Source organism: Papio anubis, chromosome 5 (assembly GCF_008728515.1).
Source record: "Papio anubis isolate 15944 chromosome 5, Panubis1.0, whole genome shotgun sequence".
Lineage (NCBI taxonomy): Eukaryota > Metazoa > Chordata > Mammalia > Primates > Cercopithecidae > Papio > Papio anubis.
In genome coordinates this window covers 63,773,630-63,779,493 of record NC_044980.1, presented here as the reverse complement: position 1 = coordinate 63,779,493, position 5,864 = coordinate 63,773,630, and the positions used below count along the sequence as shown (strand labels likewise).

Genomic DNA, 5,864 nt, shown 5'->3' with positions numbered 1-5,864 from the left:
GATGCTCTAGTTATCCCAGAGTTAGCCAGTGGGAGCCCCTTGGCTGGCTCCTGTGTCACTTTGACACATCCCCATGATCCTTTGAGAATTGCCATACTTTATGGTACAATATGTTCTAGGTGTATTGTATGCTTTCTCTGCTTTAGCCCCAAAGTCAGCCATTTCTTCAAGGAGTTCTGGTTCCTTTTGAGGAGAATAGTATTTAAAACCAAAGTCTCAGTGTCTGGTACGCTCATTGCCGCTGGTGTACTCATTGCATTTATGTGTGTGTGTGTGTGTACATGTGTGCATGCACATGTACATATACAGTCATCCTTTGGTACCTGTTGGCAGGGGGATTGATTCCAGGACCTCCCATTCATACCAAAATCCATGGATGCTTAAATCCCTGATATAAAGTGGTATAGTATTTGCATATAACCTATGCACACTCTCCCTTACACTTTAATTCATCTCTGGATGACTTACAATACCTAATACAATGTAAATGCTCTGTAAATAGTTATATTGTATTGTTTAGGGAATAATGACAAGAAAAAAAGTGTACATGTTCAGTACAGATGCAGTTTTTTTCCAAATATTTTTCATCCATGGTTCATTGAATTCACAGGTGTGGAACGCACAGACCCAGAGGGCTGACTATGTGTGTATACCTTAGAGATCAGGAATTCAACAAATAAATTTTGGGGGAACATAAACATTCAATGAACCACACCAACCATAAAACTGTTAGAAGAAAACATAGGTATAAATATCTGTGGCCTTAAATTAGGTAATGATTTCTTAGATATGACATCAAAAGTACAAGCAACAAGAGAAAAAATAGGTAAATTAGACTTCATCAAAATTTAAATCTTATGCTTCAAAGGATTCTACCAAGAAAATGAAAAGATGCAGACACAAAGAGGGGAACAACAGACACTGGTGCTTACTTAAGGGTGGAGGGTGGAAGGAGGGAGAGGATAAGAAAAAAAGTCTATTGGATATTAGACCTAGTACCTGGATGATGAAATAATCTGTACATCAAACTCCCGTGGTATGAATTTACCTATATAAAAACCTGCACATATACCCTGGAACCTAAAATAAAAATGAAAAAGACAAACAAAAATGTAACTAGAAAATATCCACTATTGAGACAAAATTATACAAAACCTAAATAAGGCGAGGCATGGTGGCTTACGCCTGTAATTCCATCACTTTGGGAGGCTGAGGCAGGCGGATTGCTTGAGGCCAGGAATTTGAGACTAGCCTGGGCAACATGATGAAAACCCATCTACGAAAAATACAAAAATTAGCTGTGCATAGTGGCATATACCTGTCGTCCCAACTCAAAAGGCTGAAGCAGAAGGATTGCTTGTGCCTGGGAGGTGGAGGTTGCAGTGAGTTGAGATCTTGCCACTGCACTGCAGCCTGGTGACAGAGCAAGACCCCATCTCAAAAACAAACTAACTAACAGAAAAAAAAAAAAAAAACCCCAAAAAACCCCCAAAAAACGAAACTTCAAAACCAACCCTAAATAAATGGAGGGATATACCATCTTCATGGATTAGAAAGCACAATTTTAAACATGACAAAGCCCCTGAATTGATATACGGATTCAACGAAAGCTAAAGTAAAATCCCAGCAGTCTGGTATGAGAATATGTGTTTGGTGAATGTTGATAAGCTGACTCTAAAATGCATATGGAGCCCTCATCCACCACTGCTGCTTCCCTCTTCTGCTGCTCCTGGGGCTGCTTGTGTGCTGGTTTGGTGTGGCCTTGGTGCCTTTTTTGTGAAGCAGCAGCTGAGGAGACTGGTGCTTGCATGGCCGATGAAAAGCCCAAGGAAGGGGTCAGGAATGAGAACAAAGAACATATTAATTCGAAGGTGTTGGGGCAGGATGGTTCTGTGGTGCAGTTTAAGACTAAGAGGCATACACCACTTAGTAAACTAATGAAAGCCTATTGTGAATGACAGGGATTGTCAATAAAGCAGAATAGATTCCGATTTGACGGGCAACCAATCAATAAAATAGACACACTTGCACAGTTGGAAATGGGGAATGACGATACAATTGATGCATTCCAACAGCAGACGGGAGGTGTCTACTGAAAAGGGAACCTGCTTCTTTACTCCAGAACTCTGTTCTTTATTTTATTTATTTATTTTTGAGACAGAGTCTAGCTCTGTTGCCCAGGTTGGAGTGCAATAGCGTGATCTCGGTTCACTGCAACCTCTGCCTCCCGGATTCAAGCAATTTTCCTGCCTCAGCCTCCCGAGTAGTTGGGATTACAGGTGCCCACCACCATGCCCAGCTAATTTTTGTATTTTTAGTAGAGACGAGTTTCACCATGTTGGTCAGTCTGGTCTCGAACTCCTGACCTCAGGTGATCCACCCACCTCGGCCCCCCAAAGTGCTGGGATCACAGGTGTGAGCCACCATGCCTGGCCAGAACTCTGTTCTTTAAAGATCAAGATTACATTCTGCATTAGAAAACTGCAATTCGGTTCCACCACATCCTGACTACTACAGTGTAGTTTTCTCTGTTCTTTCATTTCCCACTTCCCCATTCCTTTATTGTACATAAAGTAACTGGTATATATGCCCAAGCATATCGCAATTTTTAAAAACTAAACAGCCAATGGTATGTTTTGATTGATATCAAGTGGGGATGGGATGGGGAAAAATACTGATTCTGTGAAAATACCCCCTTTCTCCATTAGAGGCATGCTCATTCAGCTCTTATCTTTATATTCCAGTAAGTTATTTTCCTCTCAGTATTTTAACAAAAAAAAAAACCCATAAAAATCCTTTCGCCGGGCTCAGTGGCTCATGCCTGTAATCCCAGCACTTTGGGAGGCTGAGGCGGGCGGATCATGAGGTCAAGAGATCGAGACCATCCTGGCCAACATGGTGAAACCCCGTCTCTACTAAAAATACAAAAATTAGCTGGGCATGGTGGTGGGCACCTGTAATCCCAGCTAAACAGCCAATGGTATGTTTTGATTGACATCAAATTATATAAATGACTATTAGTGGAAAAAAATAAAATGCATATGGAAATGTAAAGGACTAAGCATAGCGAAAACAATCTTCAAGAACAGAGCTATAGGACTGACACTATCAGACACAATGCTTATTATAATGTTAGATTTACAAGTGTGGCATTATTACAAGAATATATGGAGGCCGGGTGTGGTGGCTCACGCCTGTAATCCCAGCACTTTGGGAGGCTGATGTGGGCAGATCACTTGAGGTCAGGAGTTCGAGACTAGCCTGGCCAACGTGGTAAAACCCGTTTCTACTAAAAATACAAAAAAAAAGAAAAAAAAATTAGCTGGGCATGGTGGTGTGTGCTTGTAATTCTAGATACTCAGGAGGCTGAGGCAGGAGAATTGTTTAAACCTGGGAGGCGGAGGTTGCAGTGAGCCGAGATCACGCCACTGCACTCCAGCCTGGGCGACAGAGTGAGACTTCATCCCCCCAAAAAAAAAAAATATATATATATATATACACACACACACACACACACACACACAGAGACACACACATTTGTGTATATACATATGTGTGTATATATATGTGTGTGTGTGTATATATATGTGTGTGTGTGTGTATATGAACAGACCAGAGGCATAGAATTGAGAGTCCAGAAATTGATCACATATGCATGATCACTTAACTTATGATAAAGTGGAAAACAAGCTTTTTAAAAATGTAAGCTGCTTTGAAGCAATTATAAATCTTTAAGAAAAAAAGAATCTTGATCCCTACCCTTACATCCTACCTTAAAAAAGAATTTTAATCATGTTGTACACGATAAAACACAGAATGGCCAGGGGTGGTGGCTCATGCCTGCAATCCTAGCACTTTGGGATTCTATGACTGGTGGATCAGTTGAGGCCAGGAGTTTGAGAACAGCCTGGCCAACATAGTGAAACTCTGTGTCTACTAAAAATACAAAAATTAGCCGGGTACGGTGGCATGTACCTGCAAACCCTCAGCTACTAGGGAGGCTGAGAGATGAGAATTGCTTGAACCCTGGAGGCAGAGGTTGCAGTGAGCCGAGATTGTGCCACTTTGGCCTGGGTGACAGAGCAAGATTCTGTCTCAAAAAAAAAAAAAAAAAAAAAAAAAAAAAACCTTAAAATGTTATATCAATTTAAAAAAAATTAAATTATGGCATAAAATTGGTGCTTCTATTTTGCTAAGATACTTTTAAGTAATAAACAATTTCCTTAAATTAGAAAAAAATTCTAGAGGATTGAGATCTAAATTGAAATGTAAAACAAAATAGGTTTTCAGAAGTTAAAAATAGGAGGCCGAGTGCGATGGCTCATGCCTGTAATCCCAGCACTTTGGGAGGCCGAGGCGGGCAGATCACAAGATCAGGAGTTCAAGACCAGCCTGGGCAATATAGTGAAACCTGTTCTGTACTAAAAATACAAAAAATTAGCCAGGTGTGGTGGCGGGTACCTGTAATCCCAGCTACTTGGGAGGCTGAGGCAGGAGAATTGCTTGAATCTGGGAGGCGGAGGTTGTGGTGAGCCAAGATCATGCCATTGCATTCCAGCCTGGGCAACACGAGCAAAACTCCATCTCAAAAAAAAAGAATAATAATAATAATGATGATGATGATGACAGATTGGGCTATAGTAGAAATAAAAACTTTTATTCATGTAAGGGCATGGCTAAAGGGTGAAAAGGCAATTCAAAGAGTAGGACAAAATATTTACAACACATAATCCCCCAAAAGGACTCATATTCAAAATGTATAAATAACCCCTGCCAATCAGTAAGAAAACAAACATATAATTCACTCACTCAATAGAAAAATAGAAAAATGGGCAAAAGAACAGGTACTTTACAGAGAAACTAGCCTAATGGCCAGCAAAAATATTAAAAAATGGTCAAGTTCATTAGACATTCAAGAAATGCTAACTAAAACTACAATGTGATATCACAACTACAAAAACAAGTAAAATTTTAAAGCCAGACAACACCAAGTGTTGTCTAAGATGTGGAACAACCTGGAGCTCCTGTGTATTGCTTATAGCACTGCAAGCTATTTGAAAGTATTGATGAAAGTTGAACATATACATACTCTATAATACAGAAAATTTTACTCCTATGATATCCAGCACAGATATATACATATATTCCTCAGGAGACATGTTTAAGAATGTAGCATCATACTAGCTTACATGAAGGAAAAATACTTGGGCCAGGCGCGGTGGCTCAAGCCTGTAATCCCAGCACTTTGGGAGGCCGAGACGGGCGGATCACGAGGTCAGGAGATCAAGACCATCCTGGCTAACACGGTGAAACCCCGTCTCTACCAAAAAATACAAAAAACTAGCCGGGCGAGGTGGCGGGCACCTGTAGTCCCAGCTACACGGGAGGCTGAGGCAGGAGAATGGCGTGAACCCGGGAGGCGGAGCTTGCAGTGAGCCGTGATCCGGCCACTGCACTCCAGCCCGGGTGACAGAGCTAGACTCCGTCTCAAAAAAAAAAAAAAAAAAAAAAAAAAAAACTTTTCCAGGCAAATGAAAGCTGAGGGATTTCATCAACAGCAGACCTGTTCCACAAGAGATTAATGCTAAAGAGAGTTCTTCAATTTGAAAGGAAAGGATGTTAATGAGCAATAAGAAATCATCTGAAGGGCCTGTAATCCCAGCACTTTGGGAGGCCGAGGCAGGTGGATCACCTGAGGTCAGGAGTTCAAGACCAGCTTGGGCAACATGGCAACATGGCAAAACCCTATCTCTACTAAAAATACAAAAATTAGCCAGGAGTGGTGGTGCGTGCCTGTAATCCCAGCTACTTGGGAGGCTGAGGTACGAGAATTGCTTGAACCTGGGAGGGGGAGGTTGCAGTGA

General features: G+C 41.2%; 1 pseudogene; it reads left to right on the top strand.

The window, feature by feature from the left end:
- The first annotated feature begins 1,466 nt into the window (after window positions 1-1,466).
- Window positions 1,467-2,204, top strand: LOC101007200 (annotated as a pseudogene).
- The last annotated feature ends 3,660 nt before the right edge of the window (window positions 2,205-5,864 follow it).